This window comes from Silene latifolia, chromosome 10 (genome assembly GCF_048544455.1).
Source record: "Silene latifolia isolate original U9 population chromosome 10, ASM4854445v1, whole genome shotgun sequence".
NCBI lineage: Eukaryota > Viridiplantae > Streptophyta > Magnoliopsida > Caryophyllales > Caryophyllaceae > Silene > Silene latifolia.
In genome coordinates, this window is record NC_133535.1 from 136,749,567 (window position 1) to 136,766,713 (window position 17,147).

Sequence of the window (17,147 nt, forward strand, 5' to 3'; positions counted from 1 at the left end):
CAAGAACATGACTCCTGGTAGGAGGCCACTAAGTAGAAGACAATGGGAAAATGAGGGGAGAGATAAGAGAAAACATAGATTTACTAGAAGGGAAGCATGGGAGAGGCAACATGAGACTGCTGCTTCTGCCGCATCATCTCAAGTAGGACCATCCAACATGGTTGCTACTGCTGCATCATTCCAAGCAGGACCATCCAACAGGTCCCCATCATCTACACGCATCACCAATTCACATGCCACAATTTCCTTCACTGAGTTGCTCACTCAAGCTAGCAATAACTTGATTTAGTTCCTGTTTGTTATGTAGTTTGGTGATGTAATTTGCTTTTGAACAATGTTGTCATTTTGAGACAGTTCCAAAAAATATAGAACAATATGGTGACAATTGCTTAATGACATGATGTTTTTGGAACAAAATTGTTGTGTCCATATTCAACTGGTTGATTTCAGGTTACATTACAAGGTTAAAAAACAAGAATTCAACTGACATCAAAAGCTTAAAAGAGAATTCAAGTGACATTTTTTCTTGAAATAAGATCCATACATTACAACATCAAACTAGAGAGTTCAACCTACATTCAACTAAAATCCATACACTAGATCATCAAATAGCTCATGAATCATTAATTGAAAATTTTCATGAGCTATATTTGTTCAACTAAAATATAGTGCACATCAACACTACTAGTATAAACAAAGTGGCAAAAATTGCCATTATTGAACCTTTGACAAATGACCTCCCTCTACCAGCATCCCCAACCACACCTAAGACCTTTATCTTCTCAATCTCCAGTACCAACTTCCTCCTATGTTCTTTAAGTGACTAAACATCCCTACCCAATATATCAACTTCACATTTCAACAATCTCTTCTCCATCATCAGTTTGTTGATAACCTCTTTTTGCCAATCCATTTGAGTGCGATCATGCCAGCGAAACCATTTACAACCAACTAAACCAGTCCTTAAGTTTGAGAATTTACACTTCTCAAACCGTCTTTCAGGATTGTCAGATGTCCGTGAAGTTAATATTGCTACAGGAACCCCACATAAGCATTTCTTTGGATGTTGGCTTGTACTATGGTAGCTGCTTTCCCTTGAATGGCTTGACATTCTTTTGTAGGACAACAATAATACAAATCAGAAAGACGACTACTTGAATACAATTTCGTTTTTAATTTCAAATCAGAAAGATGGCTTCATATACCCAAATCAATAAGAACCCTAATTTCAATTTCAAATTCAATTTTAATTTTAATTTTAGTTGAATACAATTTCAGTTTTTAATAGAAAAGAATGAATATGGATAAAATATGAATGTCCAAAACAAGAAAATAAAGATATACTAACCTTGAAAAAAAAATGGAAACTCCAATACTTATTGAACAATTAGATTGAGGAATTGACTACTTGTTTTGATGAAAATACAGAATGGGTGAAATAGTATAAATGTTAAGAGTAAAGGCATATAACATAAGGTGAAAGAATCTCAGGGGCATTTTCGTCATAAATTTAGAGAAATGTAGCGAAAATACTAAAAGTGACGGAAATACTCACCAGAACTGGAAAATGGTAGCAATTTTTAGCCTGAAGTAAACTTAAGGGAGTAATTTAAAAAAAAAAAAACTTATAAGGGAGTAATTTTAGGGAAGTGAAACATATAAGGGAGTAATTTTTAATTTACTCCTAACGATATCATATTAATTAGGAAGTTCGTGCATTATCTACTCTTCAAACCGAAATAACGCATTACTTGAGTGAGGAGCGATGATATTAAGGTCTAGAATTACTAATTGACCTCAATCATTAAGCGTTTTGATTGAAATAACTAAATGTGGTAATCAGGTCACTCGGGTCGGGTGAAAGCCGGTCGGGTCATATCGGGTTCGGGTTAATTATGTCGGGTCAGTGACGGGTTCAAGTTGGTTTGGTTCATGTCGGGTTATCTTCGGGTCGGGCCGGGTCATTAGCGGGTCAGTGTCGGGTCAGGTTATCAGTAGATATTTTATCTTATATACTCCCTCCTAGTCTTAATAACTTTCCCCATTCATGGGTGACACAAGATTTAAAGGGTTCATTAAAATAACCATAAAATATTGTTGTGGGGTTAGGTAATTGGAAAGAGATAAGGTATTGTAGGATATTGTTGTTGGATGAAATGATTAAAATAAGCATAAAGTATGGGTATTGTGGGGTATTGTTGTGGGGGTAATGTGATTAAAATAAGGGGGCGTTTGTTGGAGGTCTATAAGAAAGAGAAAGGGAAACAAAGTTATTGATTCCCTTTGTTGGTGTTTGTTTGACACAAACAAAGAGAATGCAATTCCCTTCCTTACCTCTCAATCCATCTAATTCCTTACCCCCCACCCCCCCAAGGTATGAGATTTCATTACCCTTGTTACCCTTCAACCACCTTATTTACCTACCACCACAATTACGACTCCCATCACACCCGTCGCCAACAAGACCCCATCGCCACCACCACCACCACCAAAACCACCAACACATCCATCCCACATAAACCACCACCGCCACAGCCACCATAACGCCACCACCACCATCACAACCACCACAACCACCCCACTACCACTACCATCACCACCATGACGCCACCACCACCGCCACCGCCACCACCACCACAACCACCCTACCTAAATCACCACCAAAAACCACCGCCACAGCCACCCCACATAAACCACCACCGCAACACCACCTCCATAACCACCATGACGCCGCCACCACCATCACCACCACCACAACCACCACGCTACCACCACCCCACCTAAACCACCACCCGTACACCAAAACAAACCACAAACCACCACACTTCATTTTCTTGATGTAACCAAACAACTAGTTAAGTTTTAGGTAATCCCTTACCTTTCCCCTTCTTACCCTTTCTAATTTCCTTTCCCTTTCCCTTTCTCTAACCAAACGCCCTATTGTATTAATTGTAGTTTTAAGTGAAAATAATTAAGATGAATGTCAATTTGGTGTTATTTAAACCATTATTAAGCTAACTCATTATCGGGTCATCTATCGGGTTGAGAAAATATCGGGTTACGGATCGGGTCGGGTCGGTTCAGGTCGGGTTGGAAAAAATAAGGCCGTTATTGGCTATCGGGTCTATTCGGGTCAGGTCAGTTCGGTTTCGGTTCACCTAATTTTCGGGTTGTATCAGGTCGGGTTTCAGGCGGGTCGGGTCATATTCTTCGGATCGGGTCAGCTTTTGTCAGCTCTAGAAATAAATAACCTTCTTATAAGTATCTATATAGAATTTTTTGGTTAATTAGCGTTAATTAGCAAATTAATTAGGTAATTAGCATTCAATTGAAACTATTTACGTTTATGGTGTCTACGTCACCACTTTTTTTCCCCAGACTTTCAACAAAGCCGTTAATGTTCTTAGCGGCTTTACCAATTCTTCATCAAAAATTCACATTAACCATATCCAGTAGCTACTGGAGTATGAAAATTCGTGTTATTCAGGAAAGCCGCTGAGAATCATAGCGGCTTCCTCCCTTAGCAAATTATTAAGACGATGTTTGATTTTACCCTTGTTGCCAATGGAAGCCGCTAAGAAGAATAGTGTCTTTGTTGTTAATATAAAAAAAAATGCGAATCTCACATTCATTCCATTGAACACAAAAATCCCCAATTGTTCCAATTAAAACCCGGAACCCTAATAAGTCAAAAAACCCAATTTCTCACTCAAAATCTATCGTGCATACTTTAGTAATTCTTCCCCAATTTACTAATTATTTTGTGCTTAGTTTAGTAATTGTTTTTAGCTTAGTTTGTTACTTTGATTGTTCAAATTAGTAGCGTGGTTGTTCTACTTTGTATTTAGTTTGATTATTTACAATGGAGATAAATAATTACCCATTGACTTGTTGGTGGAATGGTGAAGTAGTGGTAAATGGTGAAGATATTAGTTATAAGGGTGGTTGTGAAAGCTTTGTTATTGTTAATAGTAATATTAGTCTTAAAGAGCTCAAGAGTGAAATATATGAGTCTTTAGAGGTAGATAAAACAAAATATGAGATTAATATGAAAATGGAATTCTCAAGTGTAAGAGGTTATAAAGTACTATCCTTGAGTAATGATTATAGTTTGAAAGCTATGTTGGCAAGTGTGTGTCAATCGAAAGCCGCATCGATGGATTTGTTTATTGAGTTGATGCCTCTTGAAATAACTCAAACAACTACACAACCCTCTAATTTGTCATTCACAAATATGCTTAGTCAAGTTGAGGATCCAAATTGGTATTTGTCTTTGTCAACTAATAATGTTGATGAAGCGCCCATTGATGGTAATATTTTTGGAGATGAAATTGAAAATGAGATTGAGGAGGATGATGCAATGTTGTTGTTGAATGATGATGAGGATGATATGATAGACCTTGTTTCTCAAACATGTACTAACACCCAATTCATCAAGGTTCATGCTTTAGATGTTGATTATGAAAATAGTTGGTATAAATCAGATGTGGTTCCATTTAAGAATGGAGAGGAATTTATTGTTGGGCAAGAATTTGCAAGCAAAGAGATTTTGCGACAAGTTGTCACATCCTACAATGTTCTTAGAAACCAAGTTTATAAAATTACCGAATCAAGACCTCACACCGTGACTTATAAATGTAATAGACAACCCTTAGCTTGTAGTTGGTATTTGAGAGCGAGTAAAAAAAAATATTTCAATGGATGTTTTCACAATTGTGTTATACAAAGGTCCACATGAAGCGTCTTGTGTGGTTCGGAAACCATCTCTTGATCATCCAAATTTAAGGGGGGAGTTTATTAGCAACGCTATTAAGCATCTTGTGAAAGAAGATTGGAGGGCTAAGGTGAGTTTGTTAAGGGCATCCATAACAAAGGAATTCAACTTCAAGATTTCTTATTGGAAGACTTGGATGGCTAAACAAAGAGCGTTGGCGGATCTTTATGGAGACTGGGAGGAGTCTTATGCTTTTCTTACTCGTTACTTAGATACTTTAAAAGAGGCAAATCCGGGAACCGCTGTCCATTTTGTCAATAAGCCAACTAATGATCTCAATTTCCAACTATTTGATAAAGTGTTTTGGTCATTTGGCCCCTTAATCAAAGGCTTCCCTCATTGTAAGCCCATTATTACCATAGATGGCACTCATCTATATGGCAAATATCAAGGGGTTATGTTGATTGCAATGGGAGTTGCAAATGACCAACTCGTTCCATTAACATTTGCCATTGTTGAGAAGGAGGACTATGAGAATTGGAGTTGGTTTTTGGCTTGCATAAGACATTATGTGACACAGCGTAGAGGTATTTGTGTCTTGTCTGACCGTCATCCGGGTATCTTAAAATCAACGAATGAAGTAGGGAGTGGTTGGGAAGAGCCATACGCTTTTCTTAGGTATTGTATTCGACATCATGCATCCAACATTAACAAGATGTTCAAAAATTCAGATTTGAAATAAACTTTCTCTGAGACCGCTATGCAACACCAAATTAGAAAATTTGACTTATGTATGGAGAAAATTGGTTTGATCAATGCAAATGCTAGAGCTTTGTTAGAGAGCATCCCTTCAAGTAAGTGGTCTCTTGCTCATGATGGTGGTAAAATATATGGTTTGAAGACAACAAATATGTGTGAATGTTTCAATGGTGTGCTAAAGGGGATAAGATTTCTCCCAATTCAAGCCCTTGTAAAAGCCACTTTTACCTGAGTTAACAAATATTTCGTTGATAGAAGAAAAATGAAAAAGGATAGATTGTTAGGTGGTTTTAAATGGTCGGATAAAGTAACTAAGACACTTGATGAAATTGAAGAAATTGCCGCCCATCATGAAGTTATTGAACACGATTTTGAGCAAGGCCTTTATCAAGTGACTACAAGTCAAGGTCGTAGGCTTGGAAATCGTGGTGGAAGAAGTTACACGGTGCGATTGACAGAAAGGACTTGTACATGTAATAAGTGGCAAAACTTTCATTATCCTTGTTCACATGTAATGGCGGTATGTCGTGCTTTTTCAATCTAAGTGGATCAATATGTTGACCCAGTATACTTTTTCGGGGAATATCATGGTTGTTATCGTGCAATATTTCAACCTATTCCCGATGAGGGTTATTGTAAGCCATGGACGGATAAGAAGTTGAGTCCTAATGATGCTTTAATAAGAGGAAAGGGAAGACCGGTATCTAAAAGAATTCGTAATGAAATGGACGAGGTTTCCAAGTCGACCGTTACTTGTAGTTTGTGCAATATAGAGGGGCATAACAAGCGGTTATTATGTGCAACAAATAAATCTAGGGGGTAATATATCATGTTATTTTTTCATTGTTTAAAATTCAAGTATTAAAAACCATGTTATTTTTTTTGGAGTTTGACAATGTTTATTTTTGTTGATGTGTTTAGGTTAAATGGAGTCGGGCCCAGTAGATGATAACGTTCTCAAAATGCAAAAGAAACATAGAAGCTCGGTTATTTGGGAAGGAGAGGTAATTAACGGTTCTACTTAACGTATTATCTTTAAAAAAAAAATGTACTTGTTTAACTTATTTTAAAACATATATGTTTATTTTTTTGAAGGATATCGGGCCGCTAAAATGTAGAAATCATCTATATTCCAAATCTAAATTCACCGTAGCCCTAGTTGTTGAGAATTTCATTAGTGGAACCCAGTTTCATGGTATTCATAGGTTAGCTTGTGTTGTAGCTCGTCCTAATATGATAACTGCATTAGTTGAGCGTCGGAGACAAGAAACCCACACTTTTCATTTAACAGTTGGAGAAGCCACCATCACTTTGCAAGATGTAAATGTTTTGTTGGGTCTAAAGGTTGGGGGATCCTATAACTGGTAAATCTGATTACTTTTGGCCTGAGTTATTGGAGCATCACTTAGGTATTAGACCACCAACTGTTGCATTTAAGAGAAAAACTTTGAAACTTTCTTGGTTAAGAGCAAATTTTCAAGGCCTACCACAAGATGCAACCGAGCAACAATTTCATGCATATATAAAAGCTTATTTGTTATATTTGATCGGTACCGTGCTCTTTCCGGATAAAAGTGGGAATAGAGTACAATTAATTTACTTCCCCCTTTTGACAAATTTGGAAAGATTGAATGAATATAGTTGGCGAAGTGCAACACTTGCTTATTTATATAAAAGCTTGTGTACGACTTGTACAAAAGGAGCGATAGAAATTGGTGGCTGTCTTGTTCTAATGCAACTTTGGGCTTGGGAACGTATATCTATTGGTCGACCTACCATCATGACATCAATAGTAGAGGAGCAACCCGGTGTCGAATACCCTCTTGGTTTGCAAGTGGTGCAGGGTGTTGACCCACTTAGTTGTAGGTGGCTAAGAGTAGACTGGGCTTACAAGGATCACTTGATTGTATTAGTTCAATGTAAGCATGCACTTGATACCATGACCTACACTATGTTCACTTGGCAACCCTATACTACGGATGTCCTTTCCCTTATTCCCGCCATTTGTATCGAAGATCCTACTGAATTGATTGTAAATGCACCACTCATTTGCTTTGAAACCGTTGAGTAGCATTTTCCTAATAGGGTTGTTAGGAAATTTGGTTGGCATCCAACAATTCCTCCTATATGCAAGACATCTAAAAAGTTGCATAAAATTGATCGTCGGGGAAATGCCACTGATTATGAGGAATTGCATAAAGAAAGCATTGCGAAGTGGAATAACCGCAAGACAAGATTGACCCCTAGAGGTGTTCCTTACAATGGTTACCTTGACTACAATGATGCATACCTACAATGGTATAATGCCATCACTCGTCTAGTAGTTAGTAACCTCAGTACCGAAACACAAAGCAAAGACTTATATGAGAAGAAACACAATTTCTATCCGAATGCGGCGGACAATATGCTACTTGTAAGTATTTCTTTAATTTCAACAACCTTTGTATAATGTAATTTGTTTAGTATTAGTTTAATTTTAACAAAATTGTACTTGTTAAATTTTGCAGACGGAGGGTCATTTATACAACTATAACCATGCTACTACTATGCTTGGTAACATGCCGAAGGATGTTCCACTATCTCATGTAGGCATGGTGCGCGAGATGTAGACAATGTCAATCGAATGCTTGCAATGCACGGGACACGGGCATCTAGTCCAACCCATTGACGTCGATCATGTAATACTACGGATTTGTGAGTCTCTGGGTACTCTATCGAGTAGGCCTTACTCTGTCGAGTAAGGGTGTGTTGCGTCTTATAAATAGTTTCTGACCTGTTGGGTACTCGATCGAGTAACGTAGATACTCGATCGAGTAAGGGGGCACTCGATCGAGTACCTCAGCTACTCGATCGAGTAGCCGGTTTACGGGGGTTGATTTGTCGGGTTTTGTTAATAATGCGATTAAGTATATAATAACTTCCGTCACTTTTATTTAAACACTTTTAAAACCTAATTACTTTCAAAAAGAGAAATCAAACTACGTTCTTCGCATCAATCGCATTGTTGGCAAATCCCGGAGCTTGGAAGGTCGGATTTTACCTTTTTTTATACCGTTGTGATCCTTGCGTCGAGGGTAAGATCTATGTACTGTTTTTATAGTATTTCGTTAAAGTTGGTTAAACCATAATATTGGGATTTGGGGGTTTTGTTGTATTTTATGATTGGTAGTGATTATATGTTTGTATGTTAGGAGGAGGATTCGTAGAAGAAGCTTTTTGATATCAGCTGTGAGACCGTCTGATTGTGTTGTGCTTTCCAGGTAGGGTTTCCCTACTCAGTATTAGTCCCATAATGCATTGTTGGTGTTGTATGATTGTTGATTGTTATCGTATTCGTATTGAGACGGTTGTTGATTGATTGTTGTTTGATAGTTGTGATTGTTGGTCTCTGGTTCTCGAGATGCGTTCTCGGCTGAGTGGAGTCACTTGCGGGAGTGGCTTCACGCCCTAGTTTCGCCCTCCGTGGAACCCGCCACGAGAGGGGATGTGCATATTAATGAGACAGGGTTATCGCTCGGTATGATGAGCGGGGATTTGGTGGGTACGGCTGCGGTCCCCCAATGGCAGGGCTGGTCCAGTGGACAGTCGGTGACGGAGATTGATTGGAGTGGGTGATTGTGTGTGACTGCTTGAGCTGTGTTGTTTAATGTACTGTTGGTTATATAAATTGTGTGATTAGTACTGACCCCGTTTAATGTTTTAAAAACTGTGGTGTTCCATTCGGAGATGCTGAGCAATTATTGAGCAGGTATGAGTCGAGTTAACTGGGATACTGGGATGTGCCACCGTCTGATGATATAAGTCTTCCGCTGTAGCTTTAGTAGTTTAATAAACATTTCAGTTAGCTGATTAGACAGTTGGTTTGAGAACTTGTATTCGTATTTTGGATTTGGTTTTGAGATTGTAACCTTTCACTAAAGTATTACTATTTAAATGTTGTTTCGTTATTGTCTGATGATTATCATTGCCTCGGGTAACCAAGATGGTAGCATCCTTATACCTGAGTGGTCCTGGTAAGGCACTCGGAGTATGGGGGTGTTACAAAATGGTATCAGAGCGACGATCCTGAAACCTGTAACCAATGAATCTAATGAACATAGGGAGTCAATTAAAATGAACCCGGGGTAAAGGTTGTAGGAGCTAATGCAAAGGCTTGGGAGACGTCCTAAAATAGCGAACTCGCCCTACAATTTTGAACCGGTCACATAGGGGGTATATGTCAAGGTCGTATGTGATGCTTGTTAGTTTGTATGTGGATGTGATGGTGTATGTTGTAATTGTTGGATGTGTGAAGTAGAAGGTTGAGATTGTGAATGAAAGGTTGGTGAAACGTATAGAATTGTTGTTTGAACAAGAAGCATGTTGGATGTTTACTATGTGGCGTTTGATAATATGATATAGTTGTTTTGTTGATCATATGAAAAGCTTGGTAGTAATGCATGCTTAAGTATATTATATGTTGAGTTTATAAAGTTGCATAATATGTTGGGATATGTGAGATAGCATGCGGGTAGTATATACGAGTCAGCATGACTCGATCGAGTAGGGGGTACTCGATCGAGTAGGTGAGATACTCGGTCGAGTGGGTCTGACTCGATCGAGTGGGTATTTGACGTTTTTACAACCAGAATTGTGGTTTTTGGGTACTCGATCGAGTAGGGGGTCACTCGATCTTGGTCGAGTATGTTAGAGATCAGAAGGTCTGTTTGGGGTCTGATGTCGGGGCACTCGATCGAGTAGCCTCTACTCGATCGAGTAGGTTTAGGCACTCGATCGAGTGTGTTATGGGCAGCCTGTTTTCGTGTTTTGAGGTTTTAGTGCGTATGTTTATATCTACCCTTTCTTATATAGTTTCAAGATGCCACCCAAGAGAAACGCTTTGTATGCGAGAGCTGAGACCATGAACATAGATGTTATCGTTAAGATGTTGGAGCATCAGGATGCTCTTACAGAGGCCTTAAAGAAAGTGGGAAAGGACAAGGAGGTTGATCACTCTAAGATCAGCCTTTATATAGCGAGATTTAACCCAAAAGAGTACAAGGGAACCGGGGAACCAAACCTTCTTGACAACTGGCATCGTGAGATGGAGAACATACTAGACCTGGTTCACTGTCCTAATGAGATGAGAGTAGAACAAGCTGCGTTCTACCTGAGGGAAGCAGCTGGTGAGTGGTGGGATAAGGTGAAGGTGAGTGCTAGGGAGATGTATGCGAACCAGGGCTTACCTGCTATACCTTGGGAAGAGTTTCGGAGGGCTATGAGGAAAGAGTTTGTACCAGAACATGTGAGGAGTAAGTTGAGAGAAGAGTTTGATGGGTTTAAGATGACATCTGATATGTCAGTTGTTGAGTACTACAAGCAGTTTAATGAGAAGTCTAGGTATGCTGAGGATATGGGTTTGAGTGAGGAGAATTTGGCGCTGAGTTTTGAGAGGGGGTTGACCCCTAAGATCATAGATAAGCTACCCGTGGGAGTCCTTACTGATGTTAAAGAAGCTTATGAGAGGGCTGGGAGAGCTGAGAGGTTGGTGGAGATGGCTCAGGAGAGAGTGGGTGAGAAAAGAAAGGCTGAGAGTGAGGGTGGTGGCCAATCCAGTCACAAGAAAGGCAACCACAATCAAGCTAGAGGGTTTTCTTAAGGGTCGGGTTGATCTTTGGGGCTTCCTTTGGGCGTGGCCGTATGAGTAGTAGTGGTAGTTGGGGAATGACCTGCTATGGCTGTGGCGGTGTAGGCCACAAGAGACATGAGTGCACGAGTATGCCTGGAGCTTTTCAGGGATCGGCTCGGGGGAGCTATTCTCAGGGACCTGCACAGAGTTATGCGAGCAATAGACCGTCTGGGTCATGGTCTAACCGGGGAAGTCAGAGCTATCAGGGTGGAGGTAACCGCAATGGCGGTAATTCTTATCAGAAACCAGCTACGAACAACAACAATAATCAGGGGTCGGGTGCTAAGCCGACCACATCACCAAGATCTTGTCCGGGAGGTGGACAAAGACCGATGGAAAGTCATTCATGATGGACAAGAAAGCAGCTAAGGATGATGCACATGTTATCACTGGTACTTTTCTTGTTAACGGTATTCATACCTTTGTTTTGTTTGATTCGGGGGCGTCTCAGTCGTTTGTATCTTCGAGTCATGTTAAACGGTTGGGTTTGAGGGTATATGAGTCTGTAAGTGAGAAAGTTTTTATACCTTCGGGTGAGTCTGTATCATGTGAGAGGTTGTATAGAGATGTGCCTATGATAGTTGGGCAAGTTGATCTACCTGTAGACTTGCTAGAGTTTCCTTTTGACGGTTTTGAGATGATAGTCGGGATGGATTGGTTGGGAAAGTATAAAGCTAAGATAGACTGCCATCAAAAGAAAGTGTCTTTGAGAGGTCCTAAGGGTGTTAGTGTGTCTTATCGTGAATTTGTGGTCAAACCCAAAGTTAAGTTGATTGCAGCTGTCACCTTGTAGTCTTATCTGAGGATGGGATGTCCTATGATCTTGTGCCATGTGAGAGATGACCGGATAGAGAGTCCGACAGCTGATCAGATACCAGTGGTGGGAGAGTTTGCAGATGTTTTTCCAGAGGAGATTCCGGGGTTGCCACCGAAGAGGAAGATAGATTTCACAGTTGAGTTAAAGCCGGGGACGAGGCCAATCTCTAAGGCACCGTACCGGATGGGTCCTAAAGAGATGGAGGAGCTCAGGAAACAGTTAGATGATCTGATAGAGAAGGGATACATTAGACCTAGTGTATCGCCGTGGGGAGCACCAGTTCTTTTCGTGAAGAAGAAAGATGGGAGTTTGAGGTTGTTCATAGACTACAGAGAGCTGAACCGAGTGACGGTGAAGAACAAGTATCCTTTGCCAAGGATAGATGACCTGTTTGATCAGTTGAGTGGTGCATCAGTCTTTTCCAAGATTGATTTGAGGTCGGGGTACCATCAGGTGAAGATTAGAGAGGTGGACATACCAAAGACAGCTTTCACGTCGAGGTATGGTCATTATGAGTATGTGGTGATGCCGTTTGGGTTATCTAATGCACCGGCTGTGTTTATGGATTTGATGAACAGAATCTTCAGACAGTTTTTGGACAAGTTTTTGGTGGTGTTTATCGATGACATCTTAGTCTACTCAAAGACTAAGGAGGAGCATGAGGAGCATCTGAGGATTGTGTTGCAGACTTTGAGGGAGCATGAGTTGTATGCTAAGCTGTCCAAGTGTGAGTTCTGGTTAGAGAAAGTTGCTTTTCTGGGGCATGTGATCTCTAAGGAGGGAGTAGCTGTGGATCCGGCAAAGATTGAGGCAGTGACAAAGTGGGAAGCACCAAAGAATGTTGCTGAGATCAGGAGTTTCTTGGGTTTAGCTGGATACTACAGACGGTTCGTGAAAGATTTCTCCAAGATAGCTAGACCTATGACAGCTTTGATGAGGAAAGAAAACAGGTTTCATTGGGATGAGAGTTGTGAGACGGCGTTCCAAACATTAAAGGAGCGTTTGACCACAGCTCCTATCTTAGCATTGCCTGAAGGGATCGAGAACTTTGAGGTTTATACAGATGCCTCAAAGAATGGGTTGGGATGTGTGTTGATGCAGAACGGTAAGGTGATTGATTGCCTATGCTTCTAGGCAATTGAAGTCGTATGAGGAGAACTACCCTACACATGATCTAGAGTTGGGTGCAGTGGTGTTTGCTCTCAAGATTTGGAGACATTACCTTTATGGGGCGACCTTTAAGGTATTTTCGGATCACAAGAGTCTCAAGTATATCTTCACTCAAAAGGAGTTGAACATGAGACAGAGGAGGTGGATGGAGCTGATTGGCGATTATGACATGGATATTATCTACCATGAAGGGAAAGCCAATGTTGTTGCAGATGCTTTGAGTAGGAAGAGTGTACATTCTTTGTGTACAACTCTATCTTTGATGAGGTTGAGAGATGAGGTGGGGAAGTTTGGGATACATATGATGCAGAGAGGGGATGCCGTGGGAGATTTGACAAGATGCGGCTGATCTTTATGATGATATTCGAGGTAAACAGGCATTGGATCCTAAGATGGTCGAGTGGAGAGCTGGAGTAGAGAAAGGGACAGTGTCTCGATTCTCTATTCATACAGATGGTAGTTTGAGGTTCGATGGTAGGTGGTGTGTCCCTAATGATGAGGAGCTGAAAAAGACTATCATGACAGAGGCACATTGTACACCATATTCAAGTACATCCAGGTGGTGACAAGTCAGTACAAGGATTTAAAGAACACGTTTTGGTGGTCCGGGATGAAGAAAGAAACAAATGAGTTTGTGGCCCGTTGTTTAACATGCCAGAGAGTTAAAGGGGAACAGCGACGACCACAAGGTAAGATTCAGTCTTTAGAGGTACCTGAGTGGAAGTGGGAATCCATTTCTATGGATTTTATCGTGGGTTTGCCGAAGAGTCAACAGGGTAACAACATGATATGGGTAATAGTGGATCGACTGACCAAGTCAGCTCACTTTGTGCCAATGAAAGATACATGGACTAAAGCACAATTAACTATGGCTTATCGGAAGAATGTGCTTAAGTTACATGGAGTCCCTAAGGACATAGTATCTGACAGAGATGCGAGATTTATCTCAAGGTTTTGGAAAGAGTTGCAGGAATCTTTGGGAACAACTTTGAAGATGAGTACAGCATTTCATCCTGCGACAGACGGTCAGACTGAGAGCGATCAAGACTCTTGAGGATATGTTACGAGCTTGTGTGATGGACTTTGGTGGTACCTGGGAACAGAGGTTGGATTTGATAGAGTTTTCTTACAACAACAGCTATCACACTAGTATTGGCATGGCACCGTTTGAGGCTTTATATGAGAGGAGATGTAGGAGTCCGATTTGTTGGGACGACAGTGCTGAGGTAGTGGTTCTAGGACCAGAGATGGTACATGAGATGGTTGAATAGATTAAGATGATCAGGGAACGGATGAGAGCAGCTCAGGATAGGCAAACGAGTTATGCATATCTACATCGCCGGGATATAGAGTTTCAGGTTGGGGATAAGGTTCTTCTGAAAGTGTCTCCTATGCGTGGGGTTATGAGATTTGGGAAGAAAGGCAAGCTGAGTTAGAAGTTCATCGGGCCTTATGAGATCTTAGAGCGGGTTGGAGAGGTTGCATATCGTCTGGCTTTACCAGTTGCGTTAGAGAGAGTGCATAATGTGTTTCATGTATCCCAGTTGTGGAAGTATGTGAGTGACCCGTCACATGTGTTAGAGGCAGAGAGCTTAGAGCTAGATGAGTCCTTATCATATCTTGAGGTACCTAAGCAGATTCTTGACCGGAAGGTTAGGAAGACTAGGAGTGGTGAGACAGTTTTGCTTAAGATCCTTTGGTCTAACCACGAGACTGAGGAAGCTACATGGGAGGCAGAGGAGGCCATAAGAGAGCGTTACCCTTTCCTTTTTTATCAGGTATGTATGGTTACGGGGACGTAACCTTGTTTCTTTTAGGGGGGTAGGAGATGATCGCGAAGAGTTTTTAAGAGTTTTATACCCTTTTTATGTTGTGTCGGTATATTTGTTGTGGTCGAGTCGGGTTGAGTTTGGGTTAGTAACATGTTTTATGTTGAGTTTTGTTTTGGTTGTTGAGTCGGGAGTGTTGTAGTGTGTCTTTGTCTTGTTGTGGTTTGAACTTCGGGGACGAAGTTCTTTTTAAGGAGGGAAGACTGTAATACTACGGATTTGTGAGTCTCTGGGTACTCTATCGAGTAGGCCTTACTCTGTCGAGTAAGGGTGTGTTGCGTCTTATAAATAGTTTCTGACCTGTTGGGTACTCGATCGAGTAACGTAGATACTCGATCGAGTAAGGGGGCACTCGATCGAGTACCTCAGCTACTCGATCGAGTAGCCGGTTTACGGGGGTTGATTTGTCGGGTTTTGTTAATAATGCGATTAAGTATATAATAACTTCTGTCACTTTTCTTTAAACACTTTTAAAACCTAATTACTTTCAAAACGAGAAATCAAACTACGTTCTTCGCATCAATCACATTGTTGGCAAATCCCGGAGCTTGGAAGGTCGGATTTTACCTTTCTTTATACCGCTGTGATCCTTGCGTCTAGGGTAAGATCTATGTACCGTTTTTATAGTATTTCGTTAAAGTTGGTTAAACCCTAATATTGGGATTTGGGGGTTTTGTTGTATTTTATGATTGGTAGTGATTATATGTTTGTATGTTAGGAGGAGGATTCGTAGAGGAAGCTTTTTGATATCAGCTGTGAGACCGTCTGATTGTGTTGTGCTTTCCAGGTAGGGTTTCCCTACTCAGTATTAGTCCCATAATGCATTGTTGGTGTTGTGTGATTGTTGATTGTTATCGTATTCGTATTGAGACGGTTGTTGATTGATTGTTGTTTGATAGTTGTGATTGTTTGTCTCTGGTTCTCGAGATGCGTTCTCGGCTGAGTGGAGTCACTTGCGGGAGTGGCTTCACGCCCTAGTTTCACCCTCCGTGGAACCCGCCACGGGAGGGGATGTGCACATTAATGGGACAGGGTTATCGCTCGGTATGATGAGCAGGGATTTGGTGGGTACGGCTGCGGTCCCCCACTGGCAGGGCTGGTCCAGTGGACAGTCGGTGACGGAGATTGATTTGAGTGGGTGATTGTGTGTGACTTCTTGAGCTGTGTTGTTTAATGTACTGTTGGTTATATAAATTGTGTGATTAGTACTGACCCCGTTTAATGTTTTAAAAACTGTGGTGATCCATTCGGGGATGGTGAGCAGTTATTGAGCAGGTATGGGTCGTATTCTTTGGGATAGCCGGGATGTGCCACCGTCGATGATAGAAGTCTTCCGCTTTGTAGCTTTAGTAGTTTAATAAACATTTCGATTAGGCGATTAGACAGTTGGTTTGAGAACTTGTATTCGTATTTTGGATTTGGTTTTGAGATTGTAACCTTTCACTAAAGTATTACTATTTAAATGTTGTTTCGTTATTGTCTGATGATTATCATTGCCTCGGGTAACCGAGATGGTAGCATCCTTATACCTGAGTGGTCCTGGTAAGGCACTCGGAGTATGGGGGTGTTACAGATTATCCAAGCCCTCCACACCAACCTCCTCCTAGATATCATTTACGTCACTTGGAGGATAGGCTTACCCCTATCCGTGAGGAGGAGACACCTACCGGTTCAAGTTCAAGATCAAAATCAAAGAGGACTCGCTCGAGATTGGGCTAATGTGTCAAGTAGTTTGATGGAAATGTTTAATTTGTATGAACTTTAGTTTTATTTCTAAGTATGACTTTAGTTAAATTATATGGAATTGTAGTACGAACTTTGTTGGTTTATTTTGTTATCAATGACATGAATTGCATTTCCAGATTTCAATGTCGTGTTTGGAGTGTGTATGTTTGGGCATTGTGTATGTCACGGTGAAGGTTTGTGCAGGTGTGAATTGTAACACCCCGTAATTTCGGACCGTTATTTTATTGCGAAAGTAATTTATTAATCAAGTTGAATTTAATATTAATGTATTTGAAGTAATAATAATTCAATGAAATATAATTCTATTATATTTTGAAGTAAAGTATTTATTTTGATAGTTTCGAAATGTTTAAAAATAGTTTAAACCATGTAAAAACCTTTTATTTCGAAATAAGGGCATATCGGGAAAAATGACAATTCTTTTGAAAATTGGGCAAACGATTT